Genomic DNA, 22,475 nt, shown 5'->3' with positions numbered 1-22,475 from the left:
GCCCAGTCCTAGTCTCCCTGCCTCTCCTCACCACCTGAAGTGTCCCACACAACATCAGAACATCAGATTGCTCCTGGCACTAGAGATGAGAATTTTATCTTTTCCTTTAATCCTGTGTTTACTTCTCCAATCCACATTTTCTGCCCTGGGATGGGATAGGCCCCTTCCAGGGTGAATGACAGCAAGATCATCAATTCTGTTCAGTGGAAACCCTTCAATGCCCCCCCCCTCCCCAACTCCTCACCCCAGTTTGTTCTGCTCCTGTGGTGCTGACAACACAGTCACACCAATCTGATAGAAGGACTGGCTTCAAAGTCTGGGTTGTTAAGTCTTAAATAAGTAGCAACACGTAAGAGACATCCACAGCCCAGTCGACTTTGGCTGCACAAGGCTCAGACTAGTTTCTTTTCAGTCTTTCTCCATCAGCATTTCAATAAACCTCAGAATCTAGCCTCACCTAGAGGTGTTTTGTTATTATTTTAAAAAGCTTCATAGCCACCTCTGGACCAAGTCCACGTACTGTCACCTCAGTCATTTATTTTCCCTCATCTGCTGTACTCATCCAAAAGGTCTTGTCTTCTTAAAAATTATGTTGTAGGTGTGGTGCTGTCGTGACTGTTTTCAGTGTACTGTGTGTGATGACCCCTTTGTAAGTGTCCTCATCTATAAACACTGAAATTTGTAAAGGCCCCTAACTATTCTTCATAAAATCATGGTAGAGAACATTTTTTTCTCACTTCTGAGGGGAAAAAAAAAAGCAACTAAGAAATAATTAGTGGGAAATTAGCCAAGAAGTGACCTCTGGGGCTGAGCATAATTTTTCTGTCCTCATGGGTTTCCAACAGCAATTGAATAAGAATTATTCTAATTATCATTCTGGAGAGGCCATAGCCCTTGGATGAGGAACCAGAAGCTGACATCTGATGCCTGGACTGCTACTCATGCGACTTCCCCTCAAGATAACAATAGATGAGACTGTTTTTGACTCCCACCCAAGGGTTTCATGAGGAATAATCAATTACCTTTACACTAGTAATGGGGTGATGGCATTGGCATGCTCAGCCACGAGTGGTTGATCCTCAACTACCAGTTCCTCTTCCTTTATACCCATTTTACAGAGTCATGTGAGCCTTCGGTTCTTAATCACAAGTGAGATGTAACTCACCTATAATTCTTTACAGATTCATGTCAGAGTACTTTCATTCTACTCAAATTTAATATTATTGTTTTACTGAAAATCCAATGAAAGCTTTTGGAAGGGACAAAGAAATAGTCATTCATTGTTAGCTTATTTTATTACATCTTAGAGAGACTTCTTTTTGGAACACCAGTAACTGGTTTTGAATACGCCTGCTCTACTGGACTGTATAGAGGAAATTAATGTCAAGTATGACAGCCAATCCCTGGGCCATTTCCGTTTTTAATATTCTCCAAGTGTAATCATTTTTCAAGATTCTATTCATAAAGAAGATTTTAGAGTGCTGATGTCCATGTATTTCTTATAGACTAGTAGTCTTTAAAGTGTCACTCAGCAGTCTCTCATCTGTTCCTGTAGCTTTCTTGTGACACAGGTAGAGGTATCCTTCCTGTCACCCAGCTAGGCCACATTGAGCTGATTCACAGACAATGTAAGGTTTAATGAAGGGCCAGAACCTCAACTAGAACTCAGCTCTTTGAATTATAGTCCAATTACTTTATCACACATGCTGAAAAGAGCATCAGATTTGGTGTCAGATTTGCTTTAGACCTGGATTTACACATGTGACTGCTTATTTCACTGGGTGGTTGTGCACTAAGTGAGCACATGAGTGTAATAACGTCACACAAATGTGGATTCGTGTTCACTTGTGAATCTAGAGAGTCTGGTCACATGGAGGGCAAGGAAAACTTCCTTCCACATGGGAGATGATGTCATAGTTTTAGTGTGGTGCCTCTACCCCAGTGGTTCCCACCTGGGAGGGGCGATTTCTCCCATCCAAGTACTAACCAGGCCCGACCCTGCTTAGCTTCCGAGATCAGACGAGGGGCGATTTCTGAAGGCAGTTCTGATTGTCATAAATGGAGGGGACTAAGTGCTACTGGCATCTAGTGAGTAGAGGCTGGCATGCCGCTGAACATCCTGCAATTGACAGGGCAGCCCCACAACAAAGAATTTTCCAGCCTTTAAGTCAATAGCCAACGTTGAGAACTCTTGCTCTAGAGTAGGGCTTCTTAACCTGACATTCATAGACTCACAGATAAACTGTGAGGATCCCAGAACCCACCCTGGTTTACTTGGGGAAAGTGTGCCTATTTCTGGGAAGGGTTCATGACTTGTCAGTCAATAGGTTTTCATAGAGGTCTGTAATTTCAGCACGGCCACCATCCTTGCTCTAGCTGTGCCTTAACATCCAGTGAAACTGCTACTTTCACAAAGTTTTGAGTCTTCAAATCTTTTGGGGGAGCAGAAATGACATGTCACATAAATAAATAAACCATAATGTTGTTTTGACTTCAACTAAGTAATGAAAGAGACAAAGAAAGATGCACTGGAAGATCTAGTAGATGATGGGCCACCATTGCTGGGACCAGACAGAACGTGGGTAGTGCTGGGAGGAGAACATCATTTTCTTCTGTGTGCTTCACAATTCCCTGAGAAGTTTCCTTATGTTGCCTCACTTGAGCTTATTCTGTGCCCACGGTATAGATTATTCACCTCAGATCCAGGTCTGAGTCTCTTCCTAGAAGAATTTGGAAACTCTAGTGGAATCTAACTGTCACATTCAGACATCCTGGCTAAGTGACCACCAGGCACATGTTACCATAGTGTGAAAAATTCAACACCTGGCTAGAGCAATGATTCATGACTGAATTATAACCATTGACATGAGCCTGATGAAGCTATAAACCCTCTTCTCAGAAAATTTCTCATGTGCCTCAAACACACCTGATATTGACTTTTCAAAATGACAAGGGTTCCTATTCCCTTTGATACACAAACGATGACATCTTGATTGGAGCACAGACACACTTCTCTGTCCCTGTGCCCTGTGATATTTATTCCATAAGGTCTTGAATCAACGTTAGTCCTCCTCTAGCTTAACTTTCTAAATTACTCTCCTCAATTTTTTGGCAGTCATGGGAAATAAGATAGAGGAGATAGTAGTTGAGACTGACTTTCAGACAGAATACTTTATTTTAATGGCTATGAACTGCTAAATTGTAATACATTTTTCTTCCCTAATCTCTATGCATTGAACATGTCCAAAATACAAATAGTTATTGCTGGTGTTATTGCCCAGTTCATATTGTTTCCAGCGGAGCATGAATTCTGTGGGAGAAAATAACCTGTTCGTCTTTCTCTATATCTTGACCATTACTCAAAAAAATCCTGGAGGTTGATTATAATCCTTACCTTCTATTTCCTTCTGGATTATTTTGCTCTAAATCCAAACCTCATTTCCAGAACAGAAATGAAGTTTACTGCAAATCAGACAGTTGTAAAACTTTTTTTAAAAGGCAGTCTTAATGTGAAGGTGATTCTTTAAGAAAAAATAAAAAAGCTAACCATACCCTCATAAGGAAAATGCATAAAATAGAGAAGCACTAATGCGTTATAGAATTTATCACCTGTGGCTCACATGGTCCAATCCTATCATAGCTGAAAGTAATCACATTGTTTTATCACCACTCTGCTGCCTGTATGGTCTCAGCCCAGCTCCTAATTCAAGTGCCTGTGTTACAAAAGCTATTGTGAGCAGCCATTGGCTCAGGAGGGAGCAGTTAGGAAGCTGAGCTCTCTCCCTTTCTCTGAGTGAGCACTTCAGGGCAGGGCTTTGGCTCATTAGTTGTAACGGAGTATGGCTCAAGCCACATAGTCCCCTTGTAAGCGTAAACTAAAGAAACTTGTTTCTCCAGAGGTTTCAATACAGCATCTATCTTCAGAGTCAAACTCATTCACAGACTCAGAAAGGAAAGCAAGTCATCTTCCATTAATATGAGTCAGTAATCCAGGTAAAAGTAAGGGCTCCCCACAGCATGAGAAATATGGCCACAGCCTGAAGTGTAGCATTAGTTGTCTTTTACACCCTAACTTCTTCAGATTGATCAATTCAAACTTTGCTGGAGACTCAGACAAAGACAGTTAAAGGAGCAGACAGAGAACTGACATTCTGAAAGGAATATTTCCAAAGTATCAGAGCATTTGCAGTAAACATTCTGGAAGCAGGGAACCAGTCTGATCATGAACCATGTGGAACAGAATAAGATTAGTTATGTTTTAACTAGAGGCCCAGTGCACGAAATTCATGCATGGGTAGGGTCCCTAGGCCTGGCCAGTGATCAGGGCTAATCTGTGGGGAAACCAGCGGGGCAACGGGGGGGGGGGGGGGGGGAGGGGGAAGGGGGGGAGGCCCTGCTGGCACCCACCTTGGCTGGCTGGCCTGGGGCCTACAGGCTGGGGGCAGCTCCTGCATTGGGCGTCTGCCCCTTGGTGGTCAATGCATGTCATAGCAACCCGTCGTTCCGCCAGTTGTTCCTCCATTCAGTAGATTTGAATATTAGTCTTTTATTCTATAGAATATAAAATAAGTATAAAGTATTGCCTTTCTGAGATGAGTGTTAGTGTACATATGATTAAGTGTACATATTCTGAAAGCAGACCAGTGGAGTTTGAATTCTGGGTCTTTCACCTCTGGATGTATGATCTAGAGCAAATTACTCCTCTCTGACTAGTGTTTTCATCTGTGCACTGGGGTGTACTCAGTATCTGTGTTATTCTAATTGTTGAAACTTAAATAAATAAAAATATATAAAGTATTAGAACATATGAACAGTGCTTGAAACAATCACTCAATCAACAAGTATTTACTGTTGTGCCAATTATGGGCCAGGTGCTGTTCTTGGCACTCGGGCAAGAGCAATGGACCAAAGAGACAAAAATTACAAACACAAACACATCCTGAAAATTCACAGAGGTTATATTTCACAGCAAACACTCAATAATTAGTTAGTGCTGTGAAAAGTCTAATTGACTGTTTTCATCACAAATGGAACATGCATTCCAGAAAGCCCAAATCCTGTTTATCCAGGCACATTGCTCAGAGAATACAGCCACCTCAGGAGAATTTTCCTGGTTTTCTAATGAACCCCTCTCTTCCTTGATATTTTTAATAATTGCTTAAAATATGGCCTCCCCTGTGGCCAAGGAGCTGAGATTGTGCACAGAGCTTCTTAGCCATCCCTCTCAGCACAGAGCCCAGCTGCTCGGGCCAGGGAGGCCCTGCCAGCATGGCGATCTGCTCTGATTACTGTCGTTGTAGCAGGTACAAGTTTTTGGCTTCAGTGTGACACTTGAGCCCATCTGTCTTGATAGCCACAGCCCCTGTTGACCTTTAGCGTGTCCTCACCCCCTACTTAGTGTGTGGAAGCTGTGAATAAAGGCATTGTTGGTGCTTCTGTTTGTCTGACTTGGAGCATGCTGGCTGGTGCAGGCTCAGCCCATTGTCTGTATCCAACAAATCACAGAGGTAAGAGGTGTTAGTTAAAGAGACCCGACACTTGAGACATTGCCATCCCTCGTCCCCTGAGTAATGGACCGAGCAAAGTTGCTGACCTCTCTTTCAGTATGTTTCTTTTCACCACCGTTAATCTTTTCCACATTTAAGATTGCATGTACAACTCTGCAAATTAGCAGAGGCTTATAAACTCAGGATTTGAAAGAAATTGAGCTGATCTAAGATGAATTAATGGACAAGTAAGGGCTTAACTAAAAATTTAGAACACATTCCACAGCCCTGGAGGAATATTTCTGCCTACCATCAGGTAAAGAACTGTTAAACAAAGATAGACAGACAGATAGATAGATAGATAAAAAGATGTAGATGTATCTATATCTTGTATAAAATATAGTTTTAAGCCACCTTAATGTATAGCAATATTACATTATGGTATATATTACATCCCATTATATCTGTATCTATATACATATATACATTATACATATATCTATATCTATATCTATATCTATATCTATATCTATATCTATCTATCTATCTATCTATATATATATATATATATATATATATATATATATATATATATATGGTGTCCCAAAAATGTATAAACACAGTATTTAGTAATTACATTTCATTCTCAAAATTGAGCCATCAGCTGCTAAAGTGTGTATACATTTTTTGGGACACCCTGTATACACACATATATATATATATACATCATGTAAGTTACTGAAATGATGCACAACTTTGCTACATGAGCACAATCTGTACTAATATGAGCTTTTTAAAAACAAAATCTATGTGGCTAACTTTTGAGGATGATGTATTCATGGTAACTTGGAAATGAGATAAAAATAAATAAAATTTAGGATTTGTAGAGCTGAGATGCAAATCAAATAATTATCAGGAGAGCCGAGTGGTAGCTGGTCTGGTGAGGTTTCACACACCTAAAGAGAAGGTTAAGATGCAGCATTTACAAGCTAAGCAGCAGCCCCAGCCAGACTGATTCCCCACAAGAAGCCCAGATAATTCAGGCCATGATGAGAAGAATAGCCCAGGATGTCAAAAAAAGAAAAGAGAAGGTCTCCAGGAAGCATCAGTATGAGATTAGGAATTGTTGGCCACCTGTATAATCTGGGGGGATCAGTCCTTGCATCATCACTGAAACACCACAAACAAATAGGACAAGTGACTTCTTTTGTAATTTTTGAAATTACAGATTTAAAAATCTTTGTATTAATCCTTCATCTTTGCCTGAGGTAAGCTGGGGTTGTTCTCAACATGTTAAAGAAAGAGCCTCAATACGTTCACGACAAACATTTTGAAGTTCTGCGTTCTGACTTGGAACCACAGGTGAGGTCAGTGCTTCTGGACTGGTTTTAGAGGTATGTGAAGTATGCGCACTTCACAGGCAAACATTTTATCCCTTGCAAGACTTTCTGTTGAGTTTATGTTGACACAAAGAGATATAAATAAAAACATGCTTCAACCCATTGGAATGACCTCCTGATTTATTGCTTCCAAACTTGAGGAAATCTATGCTCCTAAGCTCCAAGAGTTTGCTTATGTCACAGAGGGTGCTTCCAGTGAAGAGGTTATGTTAAGGATGAAACTCTTTCAGTAAAGGCCTTAAAATGGAGACTTTGTCCTGTAACAATCATCTCCTGGCTAAATCTCTTCCTCCAAGCTGATGCTCTTAAAGATGCCCCTAAGGTTCTTCGGCCTAGTATTCATTTGAGTTCCAGGGCAGAATACTGCCTGCGACTGCCTCGGGCCATGTTTCCTCATTGAGGTCCTTAAGAAAGCCTCAGGTTTGGAGCGGGACAGCATTTCTGAATGTATAGATTGGATGGTGTAGTAAAAAGTATATCATCTGATGAGTCCAGGGAAGCTGAAGATTTTTAAGAAGATTTCTATGGAAGACAGACGCAGTATCCAGACTCATACAAATGATCTGGCTATGCTGGAGGAAGTAAATTACATAAATACTTCCAGGAAGTGGGCACAGTTGTCGCCAGTGTGCAAAGGAGGCATTATGACACCACCAAAGGGCGCTGAAAAGCCACCAGGGAACACTGAGGACGTTCACTAGGCATTCAAGTAGTCACCGAGTATTGGGTAGAATTTCCTAAAAATGAACTACTAAAGTTTTACAGGAAGATAGTGCTGGCTGTCCTAGCCAATTCAGAAATCCCACTGCCATTCTTGGATTTAAAAAAAAAAATCTAATACTTAAAATTGGCACTATGGAGAGATTTATCTCATTCCTATGTTAGCTGTTTAAAGAAACTGCAGGACTTGTTTACAGAGATGAATTCATTCCCAAGGTGACTAGATAGAAGCCAGCCGTGATTTACACCATAAAATTTTTTTTATCTGGTGTTACATCTGGATAAACCAGAAATTTTATCATTTAAGTTTTAGACTAGATAAGTGCTACTTTAAAGGGTGCATTAAGTGATATAGTACTTTGAAACTAGCTTTTAGATTCTCAACATTCATATCCTCTTGCTTAGTGCAATTTGGTTCTTGAAAATAAAAATTTAAACTTGTTTACAACGGTTTAGTTTTGTAATAAAGTGGCTAATTTATCTGCAGCTGCGGTAGCAAGCTATTATAAAACTTGAATTTTCATAAATGGTGAACTTTAATCTGTTTTTCAACTAGTTTTTTTGCCTTGCCATACATAACTTTTTAACCAGGAAGCCTTAGAAAAACATGGTGTTTAAATTGTGCTCTAAACAGTGGAAATACTAAAGAAATTTATAAATAGGATAAAGGCAGTGGCTCTTACGTGGGGCTTTGACATACAGGTTGCTTTATAATCATTTTTTGTGCATTACGATTTGGTGAAAAATCTTGAGTACCCTTTCAAAATATTTATATAAGAAAGTCATTTTATTGCACTAAGGTAGCCCTAAGAATTTTTTTTTTTAATTTAGTGTGACTAAAGCTTTATTTGTTTGCAACATTTTTAAAAATTTCTTTATTGATTATGGTATTGCATATGTGTCCTTATTCCCCCATTCCCTCCCATCCACCCCCCACACTCATGCCCTTACCCCCCTGTTGTCCATTGATTAGGCTTATATGCATGCATATAAGTCCTTTGGTTGATCTCTCCCTTTTACCCCCACCCTCCCCTACCTTCCCTGAGGTTTGACGTTCTGATCGATCGATGTTTCTCCTCTCTGGATTTGTTGTTAAGCTCCTTTTAAAAATTCCTATATGAGTTAAGGATATTGTCAAAGTGACAAAGCTTTAACAACTGACCTAAACTTCTAATAAGGTGGAAAAGTATTAAATATATACTAACTCCCAGCAATCTATTTTAAAAAGTGTAAACTTCACATAAGAGCTTCCTCTAGCCCTGGCTGGTGTTTGTCAGTGGTTAGAGTGCCAGCTCTCAGGTTTGAATCCAGGTCAAGGGTACTTACCTGGGTTGTAGGTGAATTCCCCACCCTGTGGGGCGGGGAGGCAACCAGTCCATGTGTCTCTCTCACATCAATGTTTCTCTTTCTCTCCCCCTCTCTTCCATGCTCTCTGAAAAGCAATTGAAAAATATCCTCAGGAGGAGAAGATTAACAACAAAAAGAGCTTGTTCTATATAGACTAGCTATTTCTACATAAATATTTTTATTTAAAAAAAATAAAATTTCAGCCTCAGAAGTGGATTTCATTAGAAAACAAATCATAATAGATTGTTAGTTTATTCTCTTACTAAACATGACATGAAGTCTTCTGTATAGTTTTTGTTTTTAAATTGTTTCAGTATTTTAGCTGAAAATACCACTAAATGTGGACATATGTGTTATATATAAACTTCATCTTTTAATACTGTTTATATTTAACCTATTGTTTAAAAATAAAAGTTAAAGAATTTTAACTAAATGCTTAAAAGTAAAGTTTTGCCATTGCTTGAGGGGGAAATGATCAGTTTGTTTCAGGTTCAGAAATTATTCGCATGTTCCAAAATTATGTTAGAAAATATTCATCATTGACCCTGGCTGGTGTGGCTCAGTTGATTGAAGCGTCATCCCATACACTGAAAGGTTGCAGGTTCGATTCCCTGTCAGGGCACATGCTTAGGTTTCAGGTTCAATCTCCAATCAGGTCTCATTCTGGAGGCAACTGATCAGTGTTTCTCTCTCTCCCCCTCCTGTCCTCTCTCTCTCAAATCAATTTTAAAAACTCTTAAAAAATGAAAATATTCAACTTTGTTTGCAGTTAAAATATATTTTCACATTGTCTTTGTTTACTGAATGGGTAAAATAAAAATAAAATAAAAACATTATGTCATTTAAATTTGGTTTATACAGAGACCAAAAAGTCATATGACTTATTTTGGTTCCATTACAAAATGCCAAAAATCCACAAAGTCTATTATAATGAAAAGAGTCAAGTTGTAAAATGGACTTCCTTGGTCTTCATTTGCAGTATCATTGGTTAAGCATAAAGAGGGGGGAAATGATGTAATCCACACACTGGGTCAGAAACCCCAAAGAGCTGAGTTTAATATTTGCAAGATTCAGACTCCAAAGTTAGAAACTGCTTACACAATTAGAAGAAAATGTAGAATTATCTTTGTAAAAGCAAAAAAAAGTGCTTTTGAAGTTTGACTTGCCCCTCCTCTGAATATTGTTCTTATGAAAAGAAAAGTAGACATTATAACCTTAGTTATAACTTTAATTATAACTCAACTTGAAATGCTACTACAATTACCTGTATGGGTAATCTGTTTGGAATAGATATTCAGAAAGGGCTCAAATTTTTTTCTGGCTTTTATTTCTAGTTGCTAAGATAACTGTTAAAAATTATATTTTTTTCATATTAATTGGTTTCAAAGCCTTCTTAAATAAAGGTGACCTAGCAGCTGAGTTAAAATATTATAGTCTCACCTGGCCAGTGTGTCTCAGTAGTTAGAGCATCAGGTACTGAAGGGTCTCGGGTTCTATTCCTATTCAAGGGTACGTACTGGAGTTGCAGATTCTATGGCCGGCTCTGGTTGGGGCATGTGAGGGAGGCAGACAATTGATGTGTCTTCTCTCTCTCTCTCTCTCTCTCTCTCTCTCTCTTTCCTTCCCTCTTGTTTCCCTTTCAATCTCTCTAAAAATCAATGGGGGAAAAATCAATGGGTGAGGATTAACAACAAAAGTTACAGTCTTAAAGGAAAAGTAAACATAATACTTCCTCCAAGAAAATAGCATTTTTCTAAGTACAGAGACATTAATGTTGTTTGCCTTTTATGTATTGTTCTCCTTATTCTCAAAGTAATGTCACAGATAGAATTATTAAAACGAAGGTTAAAAAGAGCCAAGAAAGACAATCGAACTAAGAGTTGTGCCAGACAATTGAGGTAAAGGATCATTTCTGCAAGAGATATGGAGTGTTATAAAATATTTCTTTTACATATTTTTGGCTCTCTGTTTTCATTCCAATTGCCTAACTTGACTTATAACAACACACAGTCACTTGTTTATGGTTCAACATGGATTTGTAGACCTGGGAGAGTCTTTAGACATCAGTTAGTCCTGCTTTCTCACTTGACCTGAGAAGTGAGAGAGATTAGGAAAGCAGAATCACTTGTCTGAAACCACACAGGTAGAAACCACCAGACTCAGCCCAATGTTTCCCCAAACCCACCCAGTACACACACTTACACTAACTCTTCCAGCTACCAAATGTGCATTGTCCAATATACCAGAGAGGAGCGATAGGATGTACCTGGTCTTCCCATTGTACCTCTTTCCTCAAATGCTCAGTGCTATCTATCCTATCTGTCCCGATCTGGCATTAGGAAAATGAAAACGACAGAGTATACCTTTGTGAATTAGTACTTGTAAATGACATAGGTACTGGAAGGTCTATCAAAATATCCCCAAAAGTTCTTCACCCCAGTGGCCATCTTTCACACATCCCCAGAAGTAGAAACAAACAAATTTCTGGCTTAAAAAAAAATGTGGGAAAAACAGGTGAGTGAGGGGTAGTCACCTGTGGCTGCAGGTAGGGGGAGGGATGGGCAGGAGGAATCTTTGAGGGGATGAAAATGTTCCTTGGTGGTTTCTCAGATGTATATAATTGCCAAAACTCACAGAATGGTACATTTTAAATGGATTCCTTTTTTATAGATAAATATTTTCTCCATAAAAGTGAGTTTAAGAAAACTATGTCAGGAATCCTATGATAAAAATGTCTAAAATAGTATTTCTCTTGATATCTAATGAATAAAAAAGACTCTATTCTTGTTTTATAAGATTATCATAAGGTACTTTTAAGAAAGCAAAACTACCTACCTATATAATATAGGAAATCAAAGATTTCTGAGTATCAACACAATTTAAAATACAAGATTATGTAAAAAAGGGTGAATTTCTTCTCTTCCTCACTCAGGAAAGGACTGGAAATTGAACTCCTTGGATGTGAGAAGGAAGAAGCCCTATCTTTTTACCTCTTTGCTGACCGGGGTGTCCACCTCAGTTTACAGGCAAAGAAGAAATACCTTTTAAAAGCTGACTACTTTACTTACTTTCCATTTGACCTAATATCTAAAAATATACAGCTATGCAATAGGCTCCCTTTCTCCATCACAGCAGATAATAAATCTACAATTCTGGTCAACTCTCTTAAGTCTGCCAATTAACTTCTATCTTTAAGCAGGCCATTTCACATTGCCTCTGCCAGAGTCTCCAGGGAGAAGGTCTAAATGCAGTGCCCTATTTTCATGCAACTTAATGCTCTTAAACCTGATACTATCTCTTGGATCTTGAATTAGGGCTGGTGTAGGAGGCATGGAGTCAGAGCAGCTGAAAAGGCCTAAATACTTCTGTAATGCCATGGGAAGTAGATGGTGCTATCTCTGCCCTGTGATACAAATGAAAGAATTAGAGGTTTAGTGCATTAACTGGGTGAAATGTTGCACAGCATATTGTTAAGTAAGACCAATTAGGCCTTTTGCCAATGAAGTTGAATCTTTAAATAACAGGGCAGGATGCCCTCTGGGGAAGATACTGTCTACATGCAGAAATAGCCTTAGGATGGGCAAGGAAGAGGGTCTCGCTCACTTGACACATTCCTGAGAGTCCCCACACCTCATGCTCTGGCTTCCTCAGCTCTTCTGCTGGCCAGAGAGGCCTTCCCTTCTGTCCTTGCTCACTTTCTTTTTCTTTTCCTATAGAGCAGTGGTTCTCAACCTTTCTCATGCCGCGACCCTTTAATACAGTTCCTCATGTTGTGGCGACCCCCAACCATAAAATTATTTTCTTTGCTACTTCATAACTGTATTCTCATGGGTCACATTTACAAATGTGATAAATTACTTATCATCCTGATCATCCGATGGTCTTAGGCGACCCTGCTAGCGGTTCTCAACCTGTGGGTCGCGACTCACAGGTTGAGAACCGCTGCTGTAGAGCCTAAGACCATCGAAAAACACAGATATTTACATTACGATTCATAACAGTAGCAAAATTACAGTTATGAAGTAGCAGCAAAAATAATTTTATGGTTGGGGGTCACCACAACATGAGGAACTGTATTAAAGGGTCGCGGCATGAGAAAGGTTGAGAACCACTGCTTTATAGAGGCTTACCTATTTGTAAATGTGACCCATGAGAATTCAGGATGATAAGTAATTTAATGATCAGAAATTAGGAAAACAAGCTAGATATTTCTCTCTCTGAAGCCCTTCCCCTAAGGTTATTGATTCTTTGTAGAATGGTTTTATTTTCTCCTTTGATCTGGTATCTTTTTGATGGAGCCTGGAGGAAACAGCATGGCTTTGGAGTCAAAAGACCTGGTTCTGAGAAAAAGTACCACCGTACTAGGGTGGTGATTGAAGAAAAGAGGTTTTCTGCTTTGCTTTTCATAATAAGATTTGTGTTCTTAACCTACATTGTATAAAAACAGAATTTTGAAGTATAGGTTTGGTTTTTAAGCAACCATTAATTTCAAACTAAACAATAACAGCTGTTTATAATTCAGTGACATCTGAGTTGACAACCACTTAGAATCAGAAGCTAAAATCTAAAAGTGGAAAGAGGGATGAAGGTGTCATAGGAGGAAGATCAGAGATGTAACCTGGAGGAAAAGAAAAGAAGTGGGAAAACAATGCACATCCCTGAAAAGAAAGCGACTATGCGTGAGGCGTGTGTAAAAAAAGACCTGGTTTAAGTAAACAAAGATTCTGCAAATGAAACATAAAGGCGTGTGGTTGACCCAGGGCCACAGTGAAGCCTGGAGTGCTGGGCCAGTGACACCACTTGTAAAAATCACCAGTGGGGAAGAAATTGGCTGAATGTTTGGGATTTAAAATGTTTGCTTTACAATTGGAAAACCAAACCACACAATACTCAATGATTGTAAATAGGTCCCAGTGGACATGAAACACATGAACAATGTAGAGATGTGGTGGGGAGACTCAGAAAACAGACCCATGAGCGTGGTTTTCCTCAGCGAGCCTATGAGCTCAGGGCTGTAGCTTCATATTAACTGCATATAATATAGTCACATTTTCTGCCGCAAGGACTATAGTATTTAAAATTTGTGGAATGCTTACTATGCGCCAGGCACTGGCCTAAGTGCTTTCTGTGCAAACCTTATGAGCATCCAAAGATAGAGACAGAGTTTGATTCTCATTTCAGAAAGGAAGACCTTGAATAGGCAGTGGTCGGGTAATGTGCACAAGGCACACAGCAGGCAGGTGAGCCCAGGCCTCTCACTCCAAAGGCTGGGCTCTTCATTTCTCTCCAGCTTTTCACATCCAAACTGGGAATGGTAAGGCCAGTCTCCTCTAACTCACGGGTGTGTTTTGGGAGCAGTACATAAAAGGAGATATGTGGAAATGGAATGTAAAACATAAACTACCTGACCAATGTGCATTACCGGCTGACTAATGCTAATTATATGCCAACTGAAAACAATTTCAAACCTTTTTGGAAATTCGAACACATTATCATTTTTAAACATTAATTAAAATATGTCCATACATTTGTATGGGCCTAAGGTAGCTTATTTAAATCAAACAAATAATTAACATTGATAAACTGTGAACATTTACCAGTGTGAATAGATCTCAAAGATATACTGTTGAGCACACACACACCTACACCTACACACACACACACACACACACACCAAAAAAAATGAGTTGTGAAATGTTATATACAGGGTGTCTCAAAAAAAATGTATACACATTTTAACAGCTGATAGCTCAATTTTGAAAATAAAATGTATTTTAATAAATATTGCCTTCGTAATTATTCAAAATGTGCATATACATTTTGGGGGACACCCTATATTATTTTTTAACCATTTGTTCAAATTTTCAAAATTTTGAAATACATAGTGGTACTATGTATTACATATAAATAAATACTTATTTAGTAAAATTATAAAATCATGGATCATATTGAAAATCATATACCACCAGCCACTCTAACAGATAAGCCCTGATATTTAATGGCTTTAATGCCATAAATACTTATTTATTCTCATTTACAGAATAAAACCAGGTGTTCCTGGTTTTACATGGCCACTCAAGGAACCTGGCTATTTCCATTGTGTGGACCTTGGTCCCTCTCTCTTTAGGTGGCATGTGTGAAGATGAGTAATGTACAAGGCATAGCTACAAGTCCCTAATTGGGCACAGAAGTGACATAGCTTCACCCACGTTCTAGGGGAAGCATTCAGTCACGTGTCCACACCTAAATGCACAAATGTCTGGGAAGTGTAGCTTCACCTCGGTTCTGAGAAGAAAGAACTGATTTGGGTGAATGGCCATGGGGAGGCGGGTGAGAGTACAGACTAACTTCTGCATAGTTGCTATGTGTAGTCAGGAAAAGAGGAAAACTAAAGTAAATATGTAAAATTTGATATTTTTATGGCTGGGTGAAAACTACATAAGTATTATATCACCATTCATACTTTTCTTCATGTTTAAATGTTTTACAGTTTTAAAAAGAAAAATGTGGTGCAAATGGGAAACTTTTCTTATTGCTCCATATTAAACTGCCTGTCTTTAACCAAAACAGAGTTGGCAAACTAAGGTCCATAAGCTAAGTTTTTACATTTTTCAAGAATTGTAAAAACAAACAAACAAACAAATAAATAAACAAGAAGGAGAAGAATAAAAAAACAGAGACTGTGTACGGTCCACAAAGCCTACATTATTTACTATCTGGCCTGCAATAAATAAATAAATAAATAAATAAATAAATAAGAGGTCAATCACCGTGCTAGAACAAAAGAAACTGTGATTTATGTCTGAAAAACATAAGTTAAAACTCACATATGCCAGGCACTGTGCTCACACATGAATTTTTTTAAATAAAAAGAAATTTTTATAACAGTGCTATCGAGTGGGTACATAGGAATTTGAAGTACAGAGAGCTAAAGTAATTTGCACAAAGCCATACAGCTATTGAATGAAATCTTGTGGAATTGAAACCCTGGCAGTCTGATTCCAGAATCTATGTTCTTCACTCCTATACCATTCTTTCTTCCTTGTTTATATTTTGATCTCTCATATTTAAAAGTATTTTCTCTATCTCAATAATGAACTGATGAAATTACAGTTTACATTTAAAGTCACATGTTTACATTGTATTTGACATTTAAACATACATATGCATACATATATAGAAGGCATCTTCAGGATAATAAAGAGAGCATTATGAAATACTTGCTATTAAAGGAGTGTCAGTCTACTGGTTTGGGAACCGCTGCTGTGGAGTGGGAAAGAGAACTGAGTTTGCCACTCCAGGAAACACTAAGAATTACAGGATGGGAAACAGGAGGAGAATGTAGTAACAAGGAAATCAAGGAGGCGGAGATTTGCAAGGCACAAGGTATCCTAGTTGGTTCCCTAGAAACCGCCTGAGATGGAGCTTCTTTGGAAGGTTTATTGAGAAAGTTCTCTTAAGAAAAACATATAAAAATGTGAGGGGCAAATGAATGAACAGGGGAAGAAGCTAAGTGAAGATGGGGTTTAGTTGGCCTCTGGCTTTAGTCTGACCCATGGGACACTCTGGAGCATAACCAGCCCCACAACATTGAGGCAGGTGTCACCTGTGAGCTCTCAGCAGCTGAAGGTTGTTCTCTGGGGAGAGGCTGTGCTGTGAGCCCTTAGCAGTCAATTCTTGAAGCCCCTAGAAGATGGTTATAGGCCTTGATGAAGGGGGTTTGGGGCTATGAACAAAATTACTGTGGCTTCTGCTGCAGCCCCAACACCTAAGAAGGTCTAGTCTGCAGGGTGTTCACCGGATTAATCAAACACAAGCCTTGGTGAGAATGAGCAAGCTCTGGAGCAAGCTCTCCAGCAGTTGGGAGGGAGCCTGATTGAACTGGGTTGAAGGATGGAGGTGGGGACAGCAAGTTTCAATCACTCTTTTGAAAAACTTGGATTGAAAAGTGAATCTGAAAAATCAGCTAGAGGCAGATGTGAAGATAAATCCATGAAGTTATAAATACCTCCCAAGCCTCTTCTGAGCCTATTCTCTACCTCTAAGTCTCCATGTCTTGTCCCAGCTCTGGCCACATGTGATTGGATCTGAAATGAGTTGGTGTCTAATTTATATAAGCAGTCAATAGCCTGGCAAAAGAGTCTTGCTGGTGGCAAAGTGATGAATGGTCAAACCGATCGGATCTTTCCTTTTAGGGAGCTTGAATGTGAGCCTCACTTTGTAGAAGCAGAGAGGGGGCAGCTGAGTCATGAGCTGGCACCAGAGTGCTCCTGGGCCATCAGCATCCGCACAGTGTGGAATCATTAGAGCTCCTGCCGCTCACCAATGAGCCACAACCTTGCAGTTCTGCGGGCAGGGGCACCGCTGAGGCCCTTTCCTCTGTCTGTGGCAGCTTATACTAAATCCTCATTAACTAAGATACCCAAGTGATCCTATTTTTCTGATAATCTCAACGAGCCTACCCCAAGGCAGGTGGTATGGTGGTGGTGGGGGGTGGGGGGGGGGACACAAAGAAGGGCCTTGCTTTGTATTGTGTCTGATCTAAGATGTCATCAGCTGTAAGGCACACCACTGTTTATGTTCCAAGAAAGAAGAAAAAACGTTCAGTGGAATTATAAAGGGCCTTCCTTGCAAGAAATATCCTGATTTTAGAGATGTTAAATATGAAAAAATGTAAGTCTTAGGATTGATGAAATACAGTATATTCAGAAAGTAAGAATGGGAGATGTTTCTAGATTGAGTGGAGGAAGCTATTGGGCAGACAGAAAAATGAAAATACATCAGGAGGGAGAGTGGGATGATAATGGAGCTAGGTCCGGGCAGAGGCAGGAGGGACAAGCTCAAGGACACAGAGGAAAGCTTCATCCTCATGAATTGGACGGTGGGCCATGCTCAAGCACATAAAAATACATGTGTCGGCGAGAGAAGAGATGGTGAAAAAGCTCAGGCCTTGGGCCTCACTTTCCTCAGTTATTAGGTGGCAATTTTGTGTTTCATTTTGGAATTATTTTTTTTATGAGTTCCTTTATAAGCTCAGGCTTTTGTTTCTGGGTGTTAACTGCATTTTACCAATGATTTTTAAAAGCTGGCTGAAGAGCATAAGGGTGCAGAATTTAGTGTTTAATAAAAGGACAAATAAGCTCCAATACAAGGGTGCTACTTCTGGGATCACACTACACTTCAGCAGGATTGCAGACAACTCATTTCTTATGAGATTGCCAAGTGATGCCATCTCAGATTAGGATGTTAACGAACATATTGCAAGCTTGAAAGAACAATGCCAGAAAAGCCTGAGTGTGAGTAAGGTGTTTATTACCAAAGGCCCATGTTTATCGACAAAGGCCTGCAAGTTCAGATGAAGCCATCACTGGAATTACAGATGGGACAGTGGGTCCAGCAGGTGACATTCTGCCCAGAGTCACACAGGTGTGTGGAAGCAGGACTTCAGAGCTTCTTTGCCTGCAATGGGGAGGTGCCTCCATACCACTCTCTTACTCACTTGGCAGTTTTATAAATTCTCTCTCCAGATTAAATGTTTTCATTTGTTTTGGAACAAATTTAGTGTGTTTACAGTTTGCTTTTCACAAAGACAACCATTTCACTAACATTCAACTCCAGATGAAGGAGTTCTTGAGCTTGGGATTTGGCATTCAGTGCCATGATGCTGCATGATTGCAATATGTCCTCCATGGACACAAACTCATCAAGGACAAAGGTTGTTCTGTGCAGTTTTTAACTGTGTTCTGTGTGGAGTCTTCACTCAGGTCCCCGCCTGTGCTGTGTTAGCACAGCCAAAGGGTTCAGTGAGCCTGAGGAGGGGCGGTGAAGGATTAAAAACAGACAGATAAGAGAATACAGGTAGAGCTCAGTGGATCTCCTGTGCCTGTATGAGGACACAGAAAAACGCAGCCTGCAAGCCGAGGCTTTATTTTATAGTGAGATCAAAACAAGGGTAGTGGTCAACATGTTTACAATGTTCTTGTGAGTTTCACCTTGTTTTGGCAGCACTTGCTGCACCTCCCAGAGCCCATTAGCTACCTAGGAAGGAACTAGGGAGGGTTATAGGTTAAGCTTAATTAATCTAAGAGGGCTCTGCCCTCCAAACTGGGACTTGTTTGTGGCCCACCAAAGTCAGTCTGAGGCTTAACCCTATAGCCGCTCCCTACATTCACCTGTGCTTAGACCTAACTGAGTGCTGCTTTCTACAAGGCTGAGCATTCAAATGTCCCACCATCTCAGGTGTGACCAGCCTTCCCAGGCAGCTTTGGAGGACCTCAGAATTGGACTAGGATGAGCTTTCCTCCATGTTCTCCACTGGCTGTACCCACTGCTCAGGTTACTCGATTGTGTGTTGTTACATGGACCTCTCTCTCTTTGTTCATGCTAATCTCTCAGGCTGGAAGCAGTTCTACCTGTCAACGTTTTCAAATGCATCTCCAGCCACAGAATTGCGGTCAGTGTCTAGCTCCTATCCTTTCCAGCTGGGGCCTAGGGCAAGTGATTCTACCCCTCCATGCCTCACACTCAGTATTTGTTTTTTATATAATGGCTTGATTTTTGATAGTCATTAGGCAAATAATCAGGTGCATCAGTTGAGTCTAGGTATATATTTAGAGGTGAAAGGGTTACGCCTTTCATTTAGATGCTATTCCTTTGTAAATTTTAACATACATAATAACTACTGTGTGGGTAGAATAATGGTCATATGTCTCCCTGTGGTCCACCGGACTCTGGGCCTGGTGTAGTTTAACAGGGCCCACCCCACACTGAGCCATCGCTGCTGATGCCCCTGCACCCTGTCATATCCAGCTTAGTCTCCGGTTCAAGAATGGCATTTTCACCAAATGGGGTTCACAACCAGAAAGTACTGGTTTTCACAGCAGAGACAGCCAGAAGGAGCATTGAGGGGTTCTAAGGAGGGGGCTGCAACCGGGTCCCTTAGAGTCCTGGATCTGAGGCCAGGACTCAGGGCTTGTGGGTTGCCTGAGATTTCAGTGTCATGGCTGTGGTCCCAGCTAGGCTCTTCCACCTTTCTGATTGACGCAAGCACCTCAGGCCCCATAATCGACTCTCTGGGGAATAGCCCCTTCTTGTCATAAAGCCCTCATGTTCTTGTATGCTTATGCATTTCGTCAACATTCTAATTGCTTTACCCCGGGGCTGGATATGACAGGGTGCAGGGACATCAGCAGCGGTGGCTCAGTGTGGGGTGGGCCCTGTTAAACTACACCAGGCCCAGAGTCCGGTGGACCACACGGAGACATATGACCATTATCCTACCCACACAGTAGGAATTCGGTTACATTTATTTTTCTAAAATTAATGCAGCTGGGTTGAGAGTTTTAGTAAATGTTAAGTATGTGTAATTAATGGCAAATATTTTGCTCTGAGACTCTCAACAGATCATTTGCAATTAATCAGTTGATTCTGAAGGTTAATCAAATAAAATAGTTAGCCACATTTTCCTAGTCTATATCCTCAAAGCACACACACGTGCACACACTCACGGGCACGCATTCATGGGCACACACTGGCATATCACACATGAAGTCCTAAAGGGAATAATGCTTGCCAACTTTGCCACTTCAAATGTTTCTTGAAATTATAGTTATTTCCACCTTCTCCTTTCCCTCTTACCAAACTCCCCATGTTCTCCTCTTATCGAACATCAAATATAAACATATTTGAAAATGCAGTTTTATGTTACTCATAACTTGCACATCCCATCAATATGTGTCAGGCCTCAGTGCAGGGATGTCTTTGGCCCTGACACACAGTGCTCTTGTCTGGGCCAGAATCAGGCTGTGTGGAGGTGGAGAGGATGGAAAGCACCATTGACCCTAACTGTTTGGATGATTAAAACAATAGGATCCATCTTAAGCCAACAGTTGTTGCTGGCCCAGGGACGTGACCATAAACTCACAGCCCCGAAATTATTTTACAAATACGTTAGACTCAGAAATAAAAATTACTAAATTAGTCTTTTTACTTTAATAAAAGTTAAAAGTCTCTTTTAAAAGTAGCCTCACACATTTTAGCAAATGTGTCCTCCCCTATTGTAAGGCACCTGTAAAATAAAACAAAATGGTGGCAAACCTATGGGGACCCTTAGGGAGAGCCTCAGAGCTCTGGCTGTGGGGGTTGGCAGACCTGGGAAGAGCTGGCTCACAGCAGCAGAATAATAAGCCCCATTCTCCCTCTCTGCTTCCACCTCCAGCCTGGTCCCTGAAGCAGCCACTGAAGTCAGGTGCTGCTTACAAACTGAGTGCTCTCAGACATCCTATCATATTTAAGGTTTCTGAAAAACTCCTTAGAGTTTGTGGTTGATTTTAAAAAGTGGACTTTTAAACTAAGCAGAAAAATAATTTTCTTTGGAGCTTTGAAAGCTTTGAAAGCTTTGAAATAAAATATAAATACTTGGGCTTTGAACTAAATATCTATGACAAAAATGACAACTACAAAGCTCTCCATCCTTATCTGATTGTTCTGGCAAATTTTGGAAGCATTGTCAACAATTTTTACCTTTTATAATAGCCTTTCAGTATAATTTCACCTCTTTTAATATTGAAGCCAAAATAAAAATTAAAATAGCAATAAAATAAGATAAAAATATGAATAATAAAATGTCAATAAGTACTGTACATACTGGTCAATAATTAGTTTAAATGTAAATAGATTAAATGTTCTAAAAGACATGGGGTGGCCAAATGAATAAGAAAAAAAGACCCATACATATCTATATATATAAAACCCTAATATGCAAATAGACTGAACGGCAGAACAACCAAACAACTAGACAATCGAACAACCAGTCGCTATGACATTCGCTGACCTCCAGGGGGCGCACACGGAACATGGCAGACATTGGCAGCAGGTGTCAGAACATGGAACATGGCAAGCATCGACTGGCAGGATGGTGGAGCAGGTGAGCTGGGATGTCAGACCAAGGTGGGGTGCTGGTGGCTGTCAACGGGGAGAGCTTCTGATGGTTACTGAAAATTCTTTGCTCCCACGCACCATAGTCCTGCCAGGTGCTTGAACCTGCTGCCAGCGCCAGCCCTGCTCAAACCCGCTGCCAGCACCAGAGCCACCACTCACACCTGCTATCGGTGCCTGGCACCGGCCCCGGTTGTCTGGCATTGTCACTGGGCCCCGATCGCTCCTCAGAGCTTCTCCACCTCCCCCTGCTCCTGAGGGACAATCAGAGCCAGCAGCCACCTCTCGCACCCATTGCCGGCAATGGCCCCGCTTACACCCACTGCCAGCACCAACCCCACTTGCGCCCACTGCTGGTGCCGGCCCCAATCACTCAGTGCCATCAGCGGGTGTGAGCAGGGCTGGTGCCATCAGCAAGTGGGAGCAGCTGCAGGAGCGGGGCTGCCTGCAGACAGGGGACTGGGGGCCGCAGCAGGAGGGGCCAGGTGGAGGTGTGGAGGATGGGCTGAGACCCACCCCTGTTCCCATCGCAGCCTCGTGGCCCACAGTTCCTTTCAAGGTGCATGAATTCATGCACTAGGCCCCT

The 22,475-nt window shown here is 40.7% G+C and overlaps 1 pseudogene across 1 annotated transcript; it reads left to right on the top strand.

Annotated features, from left to right (window-relative positions):
- Positions 1-5,268: 5,268 nt before the first annotated feature.
- Positions 5,269-7,587, top strand: LOC307106740 (G1/S-specific cyclin-E2-like; annotated as a pseudogene). Its single transcript has 2 exons — positions 5,269-5,303; positions 6,466-7,587. The product of its transcript is annotated as a G1/S-specific cyclin-E2-like (transcript).
- Positions 7,588-22,475: the final 14,888 nt, after the last annotated feature.

Source organism: Cnephaeus nilssonii, assembly GCF_951640355.1.
Source record: "Cnephaeus nilssonii genome assembly, chromosome: 11".
NCBI lineage: Eukaryota > Metazoa > Chordata > Mammalia > Chiroptera > Vespertilionidae > Cnephaeus > Cnephaeus nilssonii.
This window is presented reverse-complemented; position numbering and strand designations above follow the sequence as displayed.